General features: G+C 41.6%; 1 long non-coding RNA gene across 1 annotated transcript in view; it reads right to left on the bottom strand.

Moving 5' to 3' along the window:
* Window positions 1-1,225: 1,225 nt before the first annotated feature.
* Window positions 1,226-23,056, bottom strand: part of LOC128831086 (uncharacterized) — a 60,270-nt gene continuing 38,439 nt past the window's right edge. Inside the window, exons 2-3 of the long non-coding RNA XR_008443744.1 lie at window positions 2,034-2,132; window positions 1,226-1,499 (exon numbers count right to left, since the gene is read on the bottom strand). This is a non-coding gene — a long non-coding RNA (uncharacterized LOC128831086). The remainder of the gene's footprint in view (window positions 1,500-2,033; window positions 2,133-23,056) is intronic.

Raw genomic sequence — 23,056 nt, 5'->3', positions numbered from 1 at the left:
ATTTCCCATCTGCGCTTGGCTAACTGCAGGGAAGGATTTATTTTCCGCCACAGGCAAACAGCCCAGTAGGAACGGCCACCTCTGTCCCCTTAATTAAGTTCCCGTATTTCAACCAGGTTACCAGGAGTGATATCACTCTCCTGAGGATTATACAACAAGATAAAGAACGGATGTTGCTTGAATGCCAGCAAACACCGGGACCATACGCTGCCAGGCTTTGTCAGGCAATGATACCAGATTACTTTCTGCAAGCATGGCGTGGTCAAGTGTCCTACCATGGAGGAGGGAATAAAGATGCACTGCCCAGAAACCTTCTGGCAAGGCTTTCGGAGTACCTCCAGGAGAGCTTCATGGAGATGTCCCTGGAGGATTTCCGCTCCATCCCCATACACGTTAACAGACTTTTCCAGTAGCTACAGACTTTTCCAGTAGCTGAACTGACCGCGAATGCAAAGTCAGGCAAAGTAATCATTAAAAACCGTTTGCTTTTAAAACAAGTTTTATATTTTAAAAGGTAAACTCACCTGAGGTCCCTTCCATGTGGTCAGAGTCTTGGGTACTGGCTTGGGAGGTTTGGGAGGGTACTTCAGTCAGGGTGATAAAAAGATCCTGGCTGTTGGGGAGAATGGAGTGCTGTGTGCTCTCTGCAAGCTCATCCTCATCCTCCTCCTCCTCCTCTCCCCCATCGGCAGAATCCTCAGGCGTCGCTGATGAGACTATTCCCGACCCAGAATCCACGAACACAGGTGGGGTAGTGGTGGCAGCCCCCCCTAGAATTGCATGCAGCTCGGCGTAGAAGCGGCATGTCCGCGGCTCTGACCCGGAGCGACCGTTTGCCTCCTTTGTTTTTTGATAGGCTTGTCTGAGCTCCTTGACTTTCACGCGGCACTGATCTGAGTCCCTATTGTGGCCTCTCTCCATCATGCCCTTGGAGATTTTTTCAAAAGTTTTTGCATTTCGTCTTTTAGAACGAAGTTCTGCAAGCACTGAATCCTCTCCCCATACAGCGATCAGATCCAGTACCTCCCTCACGGTCCATGCTGGTGCTCTTTTTCGATTATCAGCCTGCATGGTTACCTGTGCTGATGAGCTATCTGTGGTCACCTGTGCTCTCCACGCTGGGCAAACAGGAAATGGAATTCAAATGTTCGCGGGGCTTTTCCTGTCTACCTGGCCAGTGCATCCGAGTTTAGATTGCTGTCCAGAGCGGTCACAATGATGCACTGTGGGATAGCTCCCGGAGGCCAATACCATCGAATTGCGGCCACACTAACCCTAATTCGAATTGCTAAAATCGATTTTGGCACTACTCCGCTTGTCGGGGTGGAGTACAGAAATCGATTTAAAGGGCCCTTTACATCGAAATAAATAGCGTCGTTGTGTGGACGGTTGCAGGGTTAATTCGAATTAAAGCTGATAAATCCGAATTAAAGTCGTAGTGTAGACCAGGCCCCAGTCTGTTGTTCATTCTGCCTTTTCAATATCTCCTGGTTTCTCCACTGCGGATTGAAAACAAATTTTGAAACGTCAAAAGTTGTGGCAAAATGGAATTGTTGTCCTCTTAACAGCTCTACAGTTAGCTTTAACTGTGTTATGCAAGGGAAATATTATTCCCATTTATTTATGGCATATTTGGCCAAATGTTCATATTCTCAACTGCATCTAGTACTTGTCTGTCAAATCTTTTTATTCTGATTTTTATAGTTATTTTGGTTTCCTTCATTTCTATTTCTCTCTCCTTTGTAAATTGTCACATGGATATATTCTACTGGTTCACTTGGAGCAAAATGCCATTTTGCTAATTTCACTCACTTGGCATACGTTTTTGGCTTAGTTTAAGATTATATTAGATATTTGTTAAAGGAAACAGCTATGATTAAGATGGACTGTGATTACATGTACTTTGATAATTACAGTAAATTACCCCAGATGTACCAAAAGCATAAATCTATAGCTGCAAGGGCACAGAGTCATAAGTCCCCCACCAGTGCTAAGGAAATACCGTCTCTTTAAAATTATTCAGGTGTACTCACCAGAGGATCTCTCCCATTCTGAAGATCTCACTCTGATAATGAGGCAGACATGCTCAGGGCTTGCATGCTCAGAGTCTGTAGGACCTATCTGTAATGTAACTAATAAAGAGAGTCATGGCTTAAACTTTACATGCTAGTCTCTGGTTCCTGAAGTACAGAGGCTGCAACATACTAACAAGAAAGGTACTCTTGGTTGCCTGGCCATGCTAGAAAGCACAACATGGTGTTAGAAGTGGCCACACTCTGGCTGTTTTTGTCAGGGGTGCAGTGGATCAGTACAGAGTGCAAAGCGCTACATAAAAAGGAAACTGCAGTCCACAGATCAGCAAAAGCCACACAGAAACTACAGAGCACTGAGACACTACAGGGTTAGGTGGATGCAAGGTAGCTTATGTCAACCTACCTATGTAAGTGTCTACACTAAAATTTTGCTCTCACCGACGTCACTGCCCTGCTAGGCCGATTTAATAACTACACCTCCACGAGAGGACTGCCAACACAAGGAGCATAGGGTAGACACACAAAAGCGATTGAATCACTGGTGAAGACGTAATATAGATCAACATAATTTTTTAGTGTAGACATGCCCATAGGGCACAGTGGATTTCTGTTCACTGCAATAAAGAACCCAAGACACTGAGTCTCAGCGCCCAAGTCAGCTGACTCAGGTTCATGGTCTTGGGTTGCGGAGCTATAAAATTGCAGTGTAGATGTTTGGACATGGATTGGAGCCTGAGCTTTAAGACACTGCCCCCCCCCCCCCTTGTGGGGGGCAAGAGCTTGGACTCCAGCCTGAGTGTGAACATCTAGACTACAGTTTTTTAGCCCCGCAAGCCTGTCAGATGAGCTGGGTCAGCTGCATTTGTGTGTAGGGTCTTTTATTGCAGTGTGGACATACCGAACACACAAGTGAAACAAACTAAAAACACCTGAAGATGCAGGGCTTCAAGCCACCCACACATTTATCTTTCCTTGGTACTCTTGCTGAGAATTGGAGGAGTCGGTAACTATGCTTCTACCTTTATACGAAACTTCGGGAAATGTTAAAACAGAAGAGGACATAAAAATAGCCTTTGGACTGCACCCAGTGAGAGCGGAGGCATTGGAAGTTTATAACACATTTGTACATTAGCCAACTGAAAATCCTCCCACTTTGGATGCGTTCTCAGCAATGCTTAGGCACTATGGTGACCCTAAGAAAAATGTTGTGTTTGAACATTACCAGTTCTAGTCTCACTCACACCTAAGGGACGAACAGATAGGTAAGTATGTCACAGAACTGAGGCAAAACACAAACCATGGGCTTGGAAATACTGAAAATGACATGCTCAGAGACAGTAGCACCATATACCACAAAGGTGGTGTATAATGTGCATGCTCCAGTACAATGCAGTATGAGCTATGCCATTCTTATTTTAGTACTGCTAGGATGTTACCGCAGACATGAAAAGTAATACAAACCTCAAGCAAGGACCATAGTAAAACAATAAAAGGACTTTGGTTGATTGCTATTCATTTTGATGTATACAAATTACAATGGTAAGGCAAAAATATGTTATGTGTTTACTGTGTATTTGTAAGTTCACTATGCACTTAGTGCCATATCTTCAGCATAGCTCCAATGCAGTCAGATTACAGCAGCTAGGAATGTGGCTCTTTGATAGGAGAGTTAATGGAATACATTTGGGGAAAAATTATACCAAACATTATTTATTTATTTGGTCATAAAATCTCTTTAGAGATTAACTAAAATGCTCACATGACGGTATTATCTAAATCTCTTATAGTTCTAATTCATGATTATTGGTTTTTTTACTACTTTCTTTATTATCAACTATCAACAAATTTGTACTTAAAATCACATTATTTTGAACTATAAAAGGCATGGTTAATGGGGCTTTATCGCAGAGCTTGATTTCGGTTAAGTATTGTGCTCAATCAAAACAACCTGTGAAACCTAAATACTTACTTATTTCTTTGCAGAAGACAAAGACGTTATAGTAGTAGTAGTACCTTTGTAATCCTTTTGGAATTACTTTGTCATTTCAATTATAAATTTTAATGTATTTTATAATTTTCATAGTACAAAACAAGCAAATCACAAGGATGCAAATTACGTGTCTTCGTAAAGTCCTCTAAACACTATATACATTTTTAAAATGAAACTAAAATGTTAATAATGATCGGATGATATGATCCCATCAGGATACAGATGCCACCAAAACTGGAATTTAGTGGTTACTGAACACCAGCAATAGCCTGCATCCACATCCTCATTCACTAGAGGAATCAGAATATCCTTTTAAGATTTGCATCCTCCTCTTGTACTCATCTTCTCGCAAGGTCCCCAGTCATCGCTGCCGTCTTATGTGAGGAACAAAGTCTGTCGGCCACTAGCCTTTTCTAGGCTTTACAGGTAGGTGCTGGCTGACTACTCCCCTTCCACTACGACTTCTTGGGGAATGCTTGGTTAGACCTCACCCACCAGTCCAAAGAAGGTCATTCGAGGGCTAATACTGGGTATGAAATTCTCTACCCAGAGGCATAGAAACATAGAAGATAAGGGTTGGAAGAGACCTCAGAAGGTCATCTAGTCCAACCCTCTGCTCAAAGCAGGACCAATCCCAACTAAATCATCCCAGGTAGGGCTTTGTCAATCCTGGCCTTAAAAACCTATAAGGATGGAGATTCCACCACCTCCCTAGGTAACCCATTCCAGTGCTTCACCACCCTCCTGGTGAAACAGTGTTTCCTAATATCCAACCTAGACCTCCCCCATTGCAACTTGAGACCATTGCTCCTTGTTCTGTCATCTGCCACCACTGAGAACAGCCAAGCTCTATCCTCTTTGGAACCCCCCTTCAGTTAGTTGAAGGCTGGTATCAAATTCCCCCTCACTCTTCTCTTCTGCAGACTAACCAAGACAAGTTCCCTCAGCCTCTCCTCGTAAGTCATGTGCCCTAGTCCCGTGATAATTTTCATTGCCCTCCGCTGGACTCTCTCCAATTTGTCCACATCCTTTCTGTAGTGGGGGGCGCCAAAACTGGACGCAATACTCCAGATGTGGCCTCACCAGTGTCAAATAGAGGGGAATAATCACTTCCCTTGATCTGCTGGCAATGCTCCTACTAATGCAGCCCAATATGTCGTTAGCCTTCTTGGCAACAAGGGCACCCTGCTGACTCATATCCAGTTGCTCAGCCACTGTAATCCCCAGGTCCTTTTCTGCAGAACTGTTGCTTAGCCAGTCAGTCCCCAGCCTGTAGCGGTGCATGGGATTCTTCCATCCTAAGTGCAGGACTCTGCACTTGTCCTTGTTGAACCTCATCAGATTTCTTTTGTCAAAATCCTCCAATTTGTCTAGGTCACTCTGGACCCTATCCCTACCCTCCAGGGTATCTACCACTCCCCTAGCTTAGTGTTATCTGCGAACTTGCTGAGGGTGCAATTAATCCCATCATCCAGATCATTAATAAAGATGTTGAACAAAACCTGCCCCAGGACTAATCCCTAGGCACTCTTCTTGATACCGGCTGCCAACTAGACATCGAGCCATTGCTCACTACCTGTTGAGTCTGACAATCTAGCCAGCTTTCTATCCACCTTATAGTCCATTCATCCAATCCATAGTTTTTTAACTTGCTGGCAAGAATACTGTGGGAGACTGTATCAAAAGCTTTGTTAAAGTCAAGATATATCATGTCCAGTAATTTCCCCATATCCACAGACCCAATCAGGTTGGTCAGGCATGACTTGCCCTTGGTGAATCCATGTTGACTGTTCCTGATCAACTTCCTCCCCTCCAAGTGCTTCAAAATGGTTTCCTTGAGGACCTGCTCCATGATTTTTCCAGGGACTGAGGTGAGGCTGACCAGTCTGTAGTTCTCCGGGTTCTCCTTCTTCCCTTTTTTTAAAGATGGGCACTGTATTTGCCTGTAGCAGGGCCATCATCCTACTCCAGCCCAGAAAGGGATAAAAGCCATGCCTTGGAGAGGGCTGGGACTGTGAGCCAAAAAGGCTAGGCTGATTGGGGAAGCAGCCACAGCTGGGGCCATGCCCCAATCAGACCACAGCTGGCCCTATAAAAGGTCTGTGAAGCAGGGGCTGAGACAGTTTCTCTCCAGCTTTGGAGGGAGAAGGACCTGGCTGCTTGGGAGCTCAGGGAACTTGAGACAGAGCAGTGCTGGGGAAAGGGAGGAGGAGCTGGGGAGCTCCAGCCTGGCAAATCCCCAGGCTGCGGGCCTGATCAAAGGCCAAAACAGGTACTGGGGTTGCAAAGGTGCAGCCTGTGGTTAGGCAGAGGCAGCAGGTCCAAACCTGCCCCCCTTGCCAATGATGAGTGGTTTACAGACTGCAGTCTGCCCCAGTGGCAGCAGAAATTGAGGCAAGATGGGTTTAGAGGATGGGGGTTCCCCTGGGAGAGGAGACTCAGAGTAGGGGTACAGGAGGGGCAGAACCCCAAGGTAAAGGGTACCAGGGTCCAGGCAGGATATGGGGCCTGAGGCAGGTGAGCTCTAGGCTGAAATTGAGTTAATTCCCAGGATCACCAGCAGGAGGTGCTGTACCGGGTGAGTCGTGCCTCGCTACATTGCCTTTTTTCAATCATCCAGGACCTCCCGCGATTGCCATGAGTTCTCAAAGATAATGGCCAATGGCTCTGCAATCACATCAGCCAATTTCTTCAGCACCCTCAGATGCATTAGATCTGGACCCATGGACTTGTCCATGTCCAGCTTTTCTAAATAGTCCTTAACCTGTTCTTTCATCAGCGAGGGCTGCTCACCTCCTCCCCATATTGTGTTGCCTAGGACAGCAGTGTGGAAGCTGACCTTCTCTGTGAAAACCGAGGCAAAAAAAAAGCATTGAGTACTTCAGCTTTTTCCACATCATCTGTCACTAGGTTGTCTCCCCCATTCATTAAGGGTCCCACACTTTCCCTGACCTTTTTCTTGTTGCTAACATACCTGTAGAAACCCTTCTTGTTACCCCTAACATACCTTGCTAGCTGCAACTCCAGTTGTGTTTTGGCCTTCCTGATTACACCTCTGCATGCTCGAGCAATATTTTTATACTCCTCCCTAGTCATCTGTCCAAGTTTCCACTTCTTGTAAACTTCCTTTTTGTGTTTAAGCTCCCCGAAGATTTCACTGTTAAGCCAAGCTGGTAGCCTGCCATATTTGCTATTCTTTCTGCACATCGGGATGTTTTTTTTCCTGCGCCCTCAATAAGGCTTCTTTAAAATACAGCCAGCTTTCCTGGACTCCTTTCCCCGCCATATTAGCCTCCCAGTGGATCCTGCCCATCAGTTCCCTAAGAGAGTCAAAGTCTGCTTTTCTGAAGTCCAGGGTCTGTATTTTGCTACTCTCCTTAAGCTAAACTCAATCATCTCATAGTCACTGCTGCCCACTCAGGGCCGGCTCCAGGCACCAGCTTCTCAAGCAGGTGCTTGGGGCGGCCGCTTGGGAGAGGGGCGGCAGGTCCAGGTATTCGGCGGCAATTCGGCGGACGGTCCCTCACTCCGGCTCGGAGTGAAGGACCTCCCGCCGAATTGCCGCCGCAGATCGCGATCACGGCCGCGGATTTTTTTATTTTTTTTTGGTTTTGGCTGCTTGGGGCGGCCAAAACCCTGGAGCCGGCCCTGTGCCCACTTCTACTTCCCCTACCTGAAACAGCAGGGATTGGCTTGATCTTCACCTTGTTGCTAGCAGCAGCTGATGGAACTTCAAATACTAGAAGCCTTTTCACCAGCTAGCTTAACCCCTTGAAAGACCCTAGTTGGATTGGCAGGGTTGGTGACCTGAGCTGACAGTCACCAGAAGAGGCAAAAAAAGTGGGTGGTGGTCAGAGGTCAGTGGCTAGAACTCAGCAATGGTGAGGTGGGAACCAGCTGGGAAGGGTGGGTGCATGGGGATCCTGGGTCCCAGAAACAGCAACTCGCCTCTCCTTACTTTTGGATCCAGCTGAACATAAAAAACAGAAGAAGAAGGATATAGATCTTGCCCTCTAGATACAAACTTTCCCAGGTCCAAGATGTTTGAATCCAGAGTTCTGTCTAGAAGCAGACATGGTGTTTGGCTAGTGGACCCGGGTAGTCCCACAGCTTCACAGTACACAGGTATGGTGTACTCCCTGAATGTGCTCTTCAAATCTTGTCCTCTTTTCTGCAGTTGAATCACACTGGTTCCACTGCATCCAAGCACGCTTTGTATCAAGAAGGGGCAAGATTTGCCTTATACTGTATCTTTCCCAAGATTAGGTTTAAGGGGCAAGTCCTCCTCACTACCACTGGTGCTCTCTGGTCTCAGAGGGAGGATTCCATCCAGCCCAATTACACAAACAAGGGGAGCCCTCTGTGTCATACCCATCTACACAGGCTAGGCACAGGGAGAAAGATTTGACCCTATCTGCATATTATACCATGTAATGTAAAGTACGTTGGAACAATACACAACATCATTCTAAATAAGAAGCCTTAATTATTCTTCTGAATTATTAAACATAGATACTGGGAACATCTGATCCCTTAGAATTTTTATTTTTTTTATTTTTGAGCATTTTACTTTGATCTTTATACTGAAAATGGGACAAAACAGTCTATCAAACCGTAAGCACTTTGAATGCAGCAGCGTTTGGATCCAAACCTGTGATTATGAATCAGTGCCTCCAGGTGTTCCTGACCCTGGGCCACCTTGTGACCAAAGAAAAGGATTGATTTTACAGCTCCAGTTTGGTGTGGCCAAAATCTCATGAGAACAGATGATGGCAGTAATCCAAGATGGCAGCCTTCAATCAGTCTACTTAATCAGTATTGACTCTCTTCAAAATCTCTTTCCAGATACATTTGTCGTCTCCCTTCATGCACTACACTTAAAGAGCTCCAGAGTTTTCAGGAAATCCTTTTTTCTTCTTGACCCAGCTCATGTTCTGACTCCCAGGAAGAAGCACAACGTCCCATTTGAAAAAAAAAAAATCATATACTCCAAGCTGCTTTCCTAGTCTCCCCACATTAACAAACCCATTATGCTGATCACCAGCCAGTTCTAGACATAGCACTCAGGTGGACAATACTTCTAAATACACACAGCCCAATTCAGCACTGGATTCAGCCACTCACCACCAGTGTTCCCTCTAATTTTTCCCATCCATGTGCAGAATGAATTTTGTTATGTGCACCAATATGGATGTTATGTGCACCAATTTTGTTATGTGCACCAATGTGTCACACATCAAAATTCATGGTGCACATAACAAAATTCATGTGGTTGGGGTAGGCCCAAGGGATTCAGAGTGTGCGAGGAGGCTCAGGGCTGGGGCAGAGGGTTTGGGTGGGGAGGAGGGCTCCGGCTGGAGGTGAAGGCTCTGGGGTGGGGCTGGGGATGAAGGGTTTGGGGTGCAGGAGCTTGCTCCAGGGCTACTGTGGGGAGAGAGGACTCCCCCCAGCTCTCTCTATGCAGCAGCACATGGGCTAGTACGGGAGAGGCACCTCTCCCCATCGCGGCAACTCCGGGGCTGGGGCTGCAGGATAGGTGCCTCTCCCCCGGCCCCCTCAGGTCCAGGCCGGGGCTGGGTTTGGGGAGCGGCACCCCGCAACAGGTCTGGGCCAGGCCGCCTGGGTTTGGGCTGGACTGCATCAGCCGTGGCTAGGGCTGAGCCAGGCCGTAGCAGCTGGGTCCGGTCCAGGCCAGGCCACCCGAATTCAGGTCCCAGCTGGGCTGCTGAGGCTGGATCTGGTCCAGGCCATGCCACCCCAGCAGTGGCAGGGGCCAGGCTGTGCTGCGCCTCCCCGGGCAGGTTTGGGCCGGGGTAGGAGTGCCCTGGCCGCGGTAGGTCTGGGCCACAGCATAGTTGGGGCTGGGGGACCATCCCAGCTATGGCAGGTTGGGGGCCAGGCTAGGTTGGGGCCAGGGGAGGGGCACCCCTCCCCCAGCCACTGCAGGTCCCCGGGTTGGTTCCCTGAGCCCCTGAACAGTGCTACATAGGCTGCTGCACTGCTGCGTAACCCCACAACTTACAGGGAACTTAGGTCACAACACAGATTACAGGATCTTTACGTTCCTATGTAAGCTCTCAAGAACAATTAATTCTGGAACTCCTCTACTGGCTACCTTCCTGTTTTCTGCAGTGCTAATTAAGGATCCAATTCTGCCACCATTTGTTCTCATGCTGAGTTGTACCATATTTCCCTATGCAGTTGCTGAGTTATCTTTTTGACTGTCTATGGAACAGTTAACTCTCAGCTCTGATAGTCACTCATTTCCATTCACTCTCTCAGCACCTAACTTCAGCTCGTACTAAAGTCCTCTTTATCAGAGACTCTGTTGCTGTCTCACTGCAGCTGGCATCTCAACGTTCAGAATGACCTCTCAGAGTAGATCATGTGTGCATGTCATAAATTAATTTTATTCCTGTCTTGAGATCTTACCAAGAATATGGCGCCTTACTGTGAGCTGCTGCAGCCACAAGCCATTTCAAATGCAAATAATGATTTGCATTACCACAGCCCTTAATTAGGATGAAAGTAACCTGATTCCATCTTTGCTGTATAGCTATTATTATTAATTATTCTGTGCCATTGAGGGCAGCAACTTTTTTCTTGTATTTCTTTAAATAGTGCTAAAGGTATAGCTGAGAGCATTTGAGAAAACCTGCTTGATGAACAAGCTCTAACCTGTGGGAAAGCCTAATTAAAATCAACGGGGAACTTAAATGGATAAAAAATAGGGTAGCAAGGCAATTAAAAATAAATACTTAATTCTAGAAAGACTTTAAAGGAAGCTATAGTTTGCCATTGTCACTTACCATCAACTTAATTAAAATGCCCCAAAAAATAGAAATATCACCTACTGGGGAGACAAAATTTAGGCAAAATGTGAAAGTTAAGGCAGACACCACTAACCACAGGGTTGTAGACAAGGATTAGGCACCTGTGCTTTGATATAGTTGGCAAGTGGTAGTTTGAGCTCTAAAACAAAAGCTTAGATTCAAACACCAACAACCTTTGTTATGACTCAAATGCCAAGGCTGACTCCTTTCCAAAAGACATCCCTTATTCTTCCAAGTTATTTGTTGTGTTCCCAACACACGGCCACATGCTTTTCTAAGTGTGGTACTTCCATATACCTGATTAGAATGCCTGTGTGTTTCAATTGTGGAATTTCTGTATATTTTTTTCTATAGGTGAAGGCAGAGTTTTCCATGAGTTCAGCTCCATAGAGGAGGCTATGCTCATTACTTCCTCCATGATCTGCAAGGGCAACGGCTATCTTCCCAAGATATCCCATGCCTCTGCAACTCCCTAACCACTTCTGTCCCCAGGACACCTATGTGTGGAAGAATGAGACAAGTAATTCTATAATGCAGGGGGAACCTACAAAAATTAATGAGGGCCTGATGCAAAGTAACTTGTGCATGGCCCAGAGGTTGGGTGTGATGGTAGAACAAGCTGAACAGAGCAACCAGCCCCTATAGTCCTATATTGTCCCAATCTCTGAATCTGAATCCTCAAGGAGATCCCAAAGCAAAACCTTTCTCAGGAGTAGAAGAAGGGAGATATATGACGTGGAACTGGTACTCCCCTTTTCCATGTTAACCCTAGTGTAGATCCTTGGATTTTTAGCTTTCTTCTCTGAACACTAGAGTCTGGTATCCTTAGTTATCATTTTCTTTATTCTCTTTCAGTTTTCTTTGTTTGTGCCTGTCAATACAGTTGTAACAAAGTCTTTAGTAACATTCCTCCTGCTTCCAGTTTCTATCCTCTGTCTCTGATGGTCACACTCAGAAATGTACCATGAAGAAAGAAGAATGACAAACATTACATGTAGAATGGAATCTTAACAGAGACCTAATTCTGAACATTACATTACACTGTGGGTTTGGCTTTGTTTCAATGCTCTGAAGTTCAGATTCACCTGGTGTAGTACCGCTGCCTCACTATTTATTTCTAGCTTAAAGGGAGAAAGAAAATGGAACAGGATGCTTTTGCAAAGGAGCTAGAGGGGACTATTTGTTAACCAAATATCTCACTACATCTCCATTTATTGACACTTAAGTCAAAACAGGCAGAAGCACTGTCTCACCTTCAGGTCATTCATTCCAACATAGCAACATTAACCTTGTTACCTTCACATAGAGTTATACAAATGCCATATATGTCTAGTTCTTCAGCTAGTCCTGATAGCTGTGACTTATGTGTTCAGTTGGAAAAAAGGAAAATAGGTTCAATAGATGGAATTCAGCAGCTTACTAATTACTTATTATTATTAGTTATTTGCATGTGATAATACAATTAAGGGTAATAATAATAGTCAAATTAGTAGTTTAGTTAAAAGAAAATCATCCCCATTGTGTTTTGAAGGGGGGGGAGGGGGAATCACTTTGGACATTGATCCCTCCAGAGTGTTAAAATTAGAGAGTATAGTCAGTTTTAACCCAGATATACAATTACTGGAGTACAAAGTGGTATGAAGATGTATGCACTGTTTCTTAAAAAAAAAAAAAAAAAAAAAAAAGATGGGAATGAGGGCCTGCATATGGGCCTGGCCTGGCTGAATGGCTGAAGCTGACCTTGTTTGTGAGGGTCCTTGAGTAGTTTCAGCATATCAGGCACAGACAATGATAACATAAAACTTAGTAGGTTCTGTTAAATAAATGACTTATCAGTTCATCTCTTCCTGTTTCTACTGAGGATGACATTAAACTGGGTCACAGGTCATCTGCTCAGTCAACAATAATAACTTAAAGGCCAACAGAATATTTGTTATTTGCATTGTGGTAGCATTTAGGAGCCCCAGTCATGGCCCTGGAATCCATTGTACTAGGTGCTGTAGAAACACACAACAAAAAGACAGTCCCTTCCTCCAGAATTTTTTTTGCTTCTTTCCTAAGAGCCAGTTTAGAATGCCCTTCCCTTGGCTTAGTAGCCTTTTACTCTGTGAGTAGTTCCAGTGACTTCAATGGATTATTGGTGGAATGAAGTACTCTTCAATGTGAGGAAGGTTTAATGAAGCTGATCCCATTAAGAAGAAATAGGCAGCTCAGATACACTTAAAAAAAAAGTAATAAAATGTAAAATACAACACACACATACTCTTTCCTTTAGTATCTATATTCATTCAGCTCCAATTTATCTGTAGGTGAAATTTTCCACTTATGCATGTACCAGTTAAGTGCCACTTAAGCCCTACTTAAGCTTGAATAATAGGGATTGAGTGGGATGATTTCTGAACAGACCTTGAGTGAGCTATCTGCATAGGGGTGCATTTCACATACTCCTCACTACCACTTCAAATGGTGCGTTTCACATGGCTCCCAGTGCATATGGTTCTTTAAGGCCTTATGTAGCACTTAATTCTAGTGTTCAGAGACACATCCCGATTTCAGTGAAGTCAGTGGAAGTTTTTCTATTAATTTGCATGAGGGCAGAAGATACTGCTAAGCATTTCAGCAGTACACAGGGCCTCATGCAAGCTCTCTCTGTATTAAGGTTAAATTAATGTGTTTATTTGATTATTATTTTTATTATTTAGTTTTGTATTGCAGTAGCTCCTACAGATCCAACTTAGGATCAGTGCCCCATTGTACTAGACACAGTATGTACGTATAATTAAAAGGCAGTCTTTTCTCCAGAGAGTTCATGGCTATTTTCCTCTTCATAAGGAAAGCTGTAATGTCTGATCATATTACTTATTGGTTTAGGAAAGACAAATTTCTAAAACAAAAGAATAGCATCAAATGTGTAAATCAAGTGCTTTTCAGAGAGAACTGGCAGGAACATCACTCCAAAATTAAGTTTGCCTCACAGGAAACACTTCCTGTGGCAATTCAAGTGCCATCAACCAAAACTCAGAGATTCAAAACTGTTTAGTTACCTCTTCCCACTATGATATTTCTCCTTGAATTATCAGGATCCAATAAGATCAGAAAGAGAAGGGTCAAAATACTTTCAGAAGTTACTGGGCTTGACAGTGTTCACTTATACAGCAGGGATAGTAGTTCCCTTCATTGCCCTCGTGGGTATCAATTTTTTTTTTTTTTGTGTAAAATTCAGTGACTTGTATAGTGTAGTGTGAGTTCATAGTGCTCCTAAGAAATTAATTTATTCAAATTAAAGCAGTGTACTTTAAATATGTATACAACGTGAATATAAAATGAACTGTGTGTGAATTTTACCTAAACTATTAAAATAATGTGAAAGATTTAATTTCATCTGAGTTAGGAATGGAAATCAAACATTAAAGACGCCACTTCATGCTTAATTCACCCAATTATGATTTTGTGAGCTAGCTATGAAAATGATGTGACTTGCATTTCTGGTTTTTGGATTCTAGTCCTGTAACTCTACCTTATTCCTTCCAGTAAATTATCAGAAGAATAACTCGGGTGTTAACGTCCAGATGGGATCTTTCTGTGGTGAAGATTTAAATCTTTAGATGTGATGAAATGTGTGTTCAGGGTGATTTCTGTGTTTCTTTTTTCAATTAGGGAAACATTTGAAACAAACTATATAGCCTCAATAAAACTATATGTTTACTTGCTCTGGTAATTCTTTGTTGTGTTTCACTTTATTTCTGATTAGTCTGCTGTTGCAATTGTACTCATATATGTATGTAGTTATCTATAAATATTGTAGCAATGTTTCTAGCCCTCCTTTTGGAAAATGTCCAACATAATAAATAGTAAAATAAATTGTCCGTCTGCAGGCCACAAGGAAGTGGAATAAAAGCATTTTTATAGTGCTTGTAATCTTTATAATACTTTAGGAACATTATCTAATTAACCCTCACAACAGCCCTTTGAGGTAAGTGAATATTATTATTCCCCTTACTAATAGTTAATGATACCAGAGCAGAGTACCCCCAGTGAAACACTCAGTCAGTGAACACTTGAAAAATTTGGAATGAGTAAGTTGCTCAAGACCACAGAGATCCATTCTCTGAACTGAGGCCTTGTCTACATGGACAAGTTGTCTGCAGCAAGCTGGGGTGTGAATTTACCCTGCACTAGCCTGCCATGGATTAACTATCCATATGGCCCCTGCTGACCCTTTTCCTGTTTCAAAGAGGTCTAGATCAAAGCACATTAATAAACTGCTAATCTGCATCAGGAGGGTCCACGAAGACAGTTGTTTCATACCAGATCAGGACAGATTCACACCCGAGTTTGCCACAAACTAATTGTTCATGCAGACAAGCCCTGAGACTAATAGTTTGGTATTCCTCATTTTAATTTCCAAGCTGAAACTACTAAGCCCCAAGAAGTGGGGGAACAACCCATTTTGATATCTCTTTTGGATTAAGGAAATGTGCAAAAATCCCTATTGAAGAAAAAAAAAAAACATAGTCTTTTCTGGTTACTTCCAAATCAGCAGGTATAAATACTCTCCAGCCATAGTGCAGGACATGCTCAAAAGACCACTGCAGTCAGTAGAAACTGCAGGGTGCTCAGCACTTTTAAAAATCAGGCTGTTTATTTATGGTTTAGGACCAAAATTTAGGCTCCTATTTAAAAACATTTTTTTTTAATAGAAATAAACTCCAGTTACTTTTAGAACAGTAAATTCTGCACTCAGTTACACTGAATGTATACTAGTATAACTCCATTAATTTCCATTAGTCTTCAACCAAGTTGCAAAGTTATGAGTAAGGGCATAATCAGAAAATAGTGTGATTTCAAAATTATATATGAGGGAAAAATTTAGTTTGCAGAATTTTTATTATTGTGTATGAATGGTGTGAATTAATATACCCAGCTTGACCTTCAGATCCCTGGGAGTTTACAGGATTGGCAGTTCAAACAAAAACACAATTTCTTTTTACATTTATACTCAGAAAATCTTTTTTTTCTGAGAAAGATGTGCAGGACTATGAGGACTTCAGATTTTTGATAAGTCCTATCCCAAAATATTAGGTTTATCCTGATATATCATTTTTTTACTATTATTTATAATTTTTATTAATGTTTCCAAATACAACAAATATAGCAAAATATGAGATTCATTAAAATACAAAGTAAATAAAGAGGTTTACGATAAAGGGAGGGAAGGGGGAGTGACATATCTATCTTCAGGGTCCATGTTAATCATAGACCTCTAAAAATTCAGTTCAAATTGCTTTGAATTTTTCAAGTATTCCCTTTCTGCAGAATGGCAGTAATTTATTAGCTATATCACTGTTAGCTATATCATCAGTCTTTCTTCTAAGTAATTATTATTAAAAAAAGGTTCATGTAGTATGTTAGAGAACTGTTGTTTGACAGAATTTTTCTTCTCTTTTCCTCTTGGATTACAGTGTGTTGTGAGAAATAAATGTTGGGATTTTTTTTATTTTTATTTTTTTTGTTAATTCTTTTCAAATGATTCTAGATCAATTATTTGATTGTAATTTTTTTCTAAAGGAAAATAAAAAAAATATGATTTAAATAAAGCTAAACAGGTTTGATTTGGAAAATATTGAGAAATAATCATAGGTTCCCATAATACAATTTTTAGAGAGTCACCATTTAGGGTATAGCTGCACTAAAAAAAAAAAAATTATATTTCAGTGATCGAACAAATTTTACTAGTGGAAATACATATTTTTCCCAGCCCCTCCACAGAGTGCCTCATTTTTTCAACTATGCTCCAAGGTTAAGGGCTCTCATACTCACCAATCAAGATCTGATTTCATTTTTTTTCTGGACCTGTTTCTGATAGCAACTCTGAAGAAAAGTGTTGACATTGCATGTCAGTGTTGAAATTGTCTTTATTTATTAATTTTTTTTCTGTACTTTGTAATAAACATGGCAAGAAAGTTTTTCACTCTATCTAAGGCTCTAGAGTTTTGTAGCTTCTTAAAGACAGAATCATGACCTTGGAGATACATCTTTCACAAAACCAAAACCACAGTTCAGATTTGCCAGATAGTGTTACACTCCATGTTCTCACAAAGAAACTTTACACATCTATTTGTCTGTGTAGTAGGTACATGTTTACCTCTCTCTAAAAGGTGGCTTCCTTTGTGTTTGGTTTACTGACCTTTGGAGCTAGATCATCCCTTCTTCCAGTAAAAAGCCATGGTAGAGAACTCTAGGGAAGGACATGTCTACAAGAGGATCCCCACACATATACACACATCATCATCCTGCTGCGGGGCCTAGAATTTGCCCTTTTGTGTCCCCACAGAAGTGACCAAAGGTCTACTCCCAAACTGTCAGATCTCAAGGGCATTGCAGAAGACTAAAGCCATCTGCAGGGAGGCACTCTGTGCTGTTGCTAGCCCATGGCAGCTGTCTTCACCAGGCTCCTTGGTAGTGCACCTGCATTGGAGCAACTCTGTCAAGAGCTCCCAATTGCTAGAGCTGTCCTTGTGACTGAAGTTACACTATTTCCATTCCTTCTCTGACTATGGACCCTGGTCCTGAAAAGCATCCCCCACAGGGGCCAGAGGAAGGAGATACAAAGTGCCACAGAAACATCAGGGCCCTCCCACGCTGCCACTTGGAAAGAGGAGATATATATGCAAAGGTCCTTCTCCCTGCACAGATATCAGTGACGTGCAGGGATGATCAATTTTCTTGAGGTCCCAAGGAAATTTGTAGAGACTGATGAGCTATAGTAGTTTTCATTCTTGAGAGAACAGAATTTTCAACATAAATGTGTATAATGGTTAGTCTTCTTATTCTCTTTAATTTATCCAATACATCCTTTAGATAAACAAACAGCTACCAAAGAACAGTGAGATGGTTTCTCCCAAAGCAATCAACTTTAACATGGGGAGATTTAGCCATTGTTGATGTTCTTTTATTCCCCAGGCCCGCTACCGCTGAATGAATAAAAAGGGTTTGCTTTTTTTTGTTTTCCTCAGAATTCACTACTTCTAGAAAGATTACTGTATTGTTTAGGGAAGTGTTTTAACTTGCAGTCATGCACTCCAATAGTTATGTTAGCTAAAGCATCTAACCATATTTTCATATGAAGGATTTGTTCCAGTCTACATAAACGACTGTGCACATTATTTTGTTTATATATCAGCTTTGACTAGTAATTAAATGGAAGTTTCACCACCCTAGAAGATAAAATTACACATGTCCCAAACCTGGTCGGTGTAACAGCCACCAATTTGAAAAAACATTTGAAACCTAAGCATTCATTGCTTCCAGGATGGGACTCCACAACCCACCTCCTACTTTCACTTCGTACCCATCATTCTGAGTTGGACTAGGGAATATTCTGCTTTACAGAGCTTCCTCTTGGACAGTGATTTCGGAAGCACAAGTCGGAAGAAATGGTAGTTAAAATAAAGCTAGTCTAGAAACCAAAATTCTGTTCTGCATGCTCAGGTAAGATACCCTTTGAGAAGGGAGAGCAGGATTTGATTCAAGATAAATAACCACTGGTCTTTCTAGAACTCAGTGAAATTTCCTGCTGAACCAGTTGCCTCCTCAACTGTATCATATTTATAGTCTACTCAGAAGAGCTGTGTCATTTGGGTACATGCTCTCTTCTTAACTCATGCAATAAAACTTCTGTTCAAAGAGTAAGTAGTTACTGCACCCACATCATGTATTCCCCTTTTCACAAACAAACACACCTTAGATAGATAGACACATAGGGACAAACATTATACAGGGAAAGATTTTTATGATCTGTTAATTGGAGCTGAAAATGCTATCATGATTTATTTAAAAGATGTTTGACTGACAGGTAGTATACTCAGAATGACTGCTGATATTTTTGACAAACTAGCAAACTTAATTACTGCTAATTCGTTCAGAATTAAAGAGTGAAAGGTTTATATTGATTAATATGCACCAAAGTGTCAGTGGTCATTTAGAATGGTTAGTTGATGTTTTCCATGAAGGGAAAAACAATATAAACATCAACATCTGGGGCTGATGCTGCAAACTCTTAAATGTTGGTGTAATGGTTTGCAGAACTCAGTCCTTTTCTTAATGTATCTTTATACTCCATACTGTATTTTGATATGGATTCACATGGGGAATATTTTCCATACTTATTACATTTAAAATATTTGTGCATGACTTTAATACAAATCTCACTGTGATTATAGTTAAATTTCTTTGTGTTTGAGTGATTTTACTGGCTACACCAGGATTATCCATTATAGCTGGAGTTTTCAAGGGGAATTTGGCATCTAACTCCCTTGGGCTCTTTTGAAAATCTCAGTTAATATCTGCAGAGGGAATCTCTTAAACTAGTAAAAAACTTTCAGGCAAGCAGAAACTTTTTCACTGGAACCGCTGCATATAATTACATCAATTATAAAGCTATCTATATGTAACATATTCAATTTTACCAAATCTTGGCATTGAACCTGCATTGTGATCACTGGCACTAGAATGCTTCATTTATGTAGAGCCCTATTTGACTTCAGTAGAGCTTACTACAGGGCCAACACAGATTACTGTGAAGGATCAGGCGCCCACAGAGAGATGTGTCAAACATATGTAAGGTAAGGTACAAAAACAAACAAGCAAGCTAACAGCCAACTACTCTAAGTTTGATTTTATTCTGCATTTTGTTAAAAACTGGGAAATGGGCTAAAACTTAAAAGAAACTGATAACCTTTTTCTAGGTTTTTTGAACCATTTAGGAAAAAAAATATAATCCTGTTACAAAACTCCATAGGATGGTTTAAAAGAAGAAAAAAAAACTATACAAAGAAATTAACTCTATATTAAATTTATCCACAAGTTGTTGTGCTAAAGATCAGAATCACTGGGTGAAATTCCATCACCTGTGTTATGCAGAAGCTCAGACTAGACGAGTTAGTGGTTCTTTCTAGCTTTATCAAATTCTAGAACATTTAAGTCTTTAGAAGCCTACTGGTCTCTTCCCAGCTAATTATACAGGGATTTGCCATAAGGTTTTTATCCTAACCACAAATAGTGTGAAGGGATGCCACACTAATTTACCTTGTAGAAAATGCTAAAGCAAGTCTTTATTAATCAGTGTAAAATGATTTTATTTTTAGAGAGGTCTATCCCCTTCCCAGGCAGATGCAATACATTTAACAAAATATAACAGAGATATGGTGTCAACTCAAGTATGGAAATAGAGCAAATAGTTATCTAGCTATGAGCTGTTTACATAGATGACTAAATGGTGTTTTATATCTATTAATATTTCATATATGAATTTTGGATTGGTTACTTTTTAAACTGATCAGGCAGCCTCATTTCAAAAGTCATCACTATTTAGTTTTGTCAATATTCCTTTTCTCACTATTTCCAAACTGGAAAAGTTGGGAAACAGTAAGATTGTGTGGGAAAATTGAAAAAAACAAAACAACTTTCCCAGATTTTCAAGATTTCCTGCAAGAGGACAGGAATTTCCTCAATAGGAAAAAATGTGAAAAGCAATAAATAAATATATTTCACTTGAAAATACTTAATAGGAAGCTGACCCATTGCAAAGCCTCCAAATCTTGTCTACAGTCCAGCAAGAGTGCCAGTAATTCTTTTCATAAAGCAGTCAAAATATATTTCTCAAAGGAATGGATCATTGCACCTATGCAGCACTCAATGCATCTGATGGAGAAAGCCGTTGGTGATTTTACATATTCTTTCTGCCTTCTGATGTGTAGACCAGAACAGCCTCCAGTGCAAATTAGAACAACTTAAGGCCTCCCCTCACTTGCATCAGCAGGTAACTGTCTTCAAGGGGCTGCTCTTCTGGCCAGTATCACTGGAAAGCACTGCACTCAAACTCACTCTCTCCTAACTGCACCACCCCCATCCCAGCATGCCCTGGAATGCCCCATTATCAGGAAGCCGCAGAAGAAGCTGGTGTAGCTCACACACATGCTCAATATTCCCAACAAAAGACTCGTTAGCTGCTACCTTAAAGCATCTTTATGTTCCTTTTTTTGCTGCTGGAGAGGTGAAAAGGGACCTTGAGGGGTGAAGGAAATGTCCCACAAGATATGTAATATGGTTGCCATGGGACGTTTAACTGTTGCATTTCGTGATTACAGCAGGGCAGGCTTAATATTGCATCAAAGTTTTGTTTGTTTTGTTTTCGTTTTGTTGGCATTAAATAAATAAATATATCACTCCATGATGTCTAATCATCCACCTCACCTATTTAATATATCCTTCTACTAAGTTTAAACCAGGCTGTCCAAACACTTTTCTCTAACCAGTCAATTCAGAACCATAAAAGGACTGTCATAGTCATCTATTTTCACCTCTTTTTCTCTAAACCTAAATCTCTCTAAAGAAAGCAGAACCAGTCTCCGACCTCTGCTGATTATTTTAAAATGACTACCTCATTAATTCTTGATCTTACACTTCCAATTTCACAGAAAGCAGGTTATGCTTTAAGGGTGAAATTTATGCTTCATTGTAGAGACCAAACACAGCCTGTAAGACACTCAACCTTGCATACACTGTGCATGGGGGAACATTTCCATGAAGCCCAATCCAGAAGATACGAGTTAGGAAACTGTTGGGTCATTGATACTGGATCTGAAGTTACATGGATCCAATGATTACAATCCCCATGGGAGATTTTCAGAAGTACTCAGCACATAGCATATCCCATTGCTCTTGTTGAGTGCTGAGATTTTTTGAAATCTGATCCCATATGTACAAAGCACATTGGATCATTGCCTGTCCTGCTAACAGAGCAGTAACTGCAGAAGTCTGATCAGGCTGCCACAAACCTGCTTATGGATTTGGAGATGGACACTGTGCCCCCTCAACACTCACAATGTCCCCCCTAAACAAAGCTAGTTTATTTGCATTTTGTTCTGGGTGAAGGGGTACATTTCACACAGACATAGTTTTGGTCATACACGAGTCAGGATTTTTTTCCCAAGGATCAAAAATTGGTGATAATCCCTTGTGTTCCAGAAATGACGATATTTATAATAATAGGTGTTGAATAATATGGTTTAACGGAAACAGAGACCTCTTAATTACAAAAGGCAGTTGATTAGGAATCCCAGAGAGAAAAAAAATCAGCAAAAGATCCAAATAACTTGATTTATTTGTTTGTGTGAACTAACATACAAAGGTGAGACTGCCGCCCTCACGGCGACCGGCAGGCTTTCCCCCGCGGCTTGCCGCCCCAGGCACACACTTGGTGCGCTGGAGCCTGGAGCCGCCCCTGAGAGGGAATATACACTACTTGTTAATTCAATGAAATTTGCTTGTCAAAGAAGGGTGTTTTCCTTTATAAATGTAGACTGACATCTATTTTGATTTGTTACTGAAGGCATGTTTTAGCCATTCCCTTTTACAGTTAATCCATGTCCTGTGGTTTACCTGCTATCTAGCTGCATAATAGTCAGACTCATACTAAGAAAAAGGATAGCCCAGTGGTTAGGGTGAGCACCTGCAACTAGGTTCAACTCCCTGCTCTACCACAGATTTCCTGTGTGACCTTGGGCAGGACTCTCACTCTTTCTCTCAGCTATGAAATGGGGCTAATACTGCCTCCTCAGAGGATTATTTGAGTATAAATGCTCTAGAGATTGTGAAAACAACAAGGAGTCTGGTGGCACCTTAAAGACTAACAGATTTATTTGGGTATAAGCTTTCGTGGGTAAAAACCTCACTTCTTCAGATGAGATTGTGAGGTGTTCTCAGACTACAGTAATGGGCACCCTCTAAGTACCTTAGGTAGAATAACAGGCGCTTTTGTTGGTTTTAATTACTAGATTTATATTTTAAATAGTAACTTTAAAGGAGTTGATTTAGCCTGAAATTAAGGATTTTTAAGCAGAGAGTGGGAAGGAAGAAATTTTATAAAAGCCTAAGATCACTTCCTAAGAAATGCCTAAGAACATTTCCACAATTTTAGCTGCACTCCTACATTTGGATCCATGCAGGGTCCTGCTAAGTGCCATGGAGACAGATCATCTTGCCTAAACGCTTTGTGTGAATTTACACATTCCTGGTTTGTGTTTGCCTCCATCGTCTTGTGAGCCAGAAAGTGAAAGTGACTAGGAGACGGCTTAAAACAAAAGTCAAACTGACTAGCCTATTTTCATGGAGGACAATGCATATTTCCTTTCAGCATT

Source organism: Malaclemys terrapin, chromosome 2 (assembly GCF_027887155.1).
Source record: "Malaclemys terrapin pileata isolate rMalTer1 chromosome 2, rMalTer1.hap1, whole genome shotgun sequence".
NCBI classification, from domain to species: domain Eukaryota; kingdom Metazoa; phylum Chordata; order Testudines; family Emydidae; genus Malaclemys; species Malaclemys terrapin.
The sequence above is the reverse complement of the archived record's forward strand: the minus strand, read 5'-3'. Positions and strand labels throughout refer to the sequence as shown.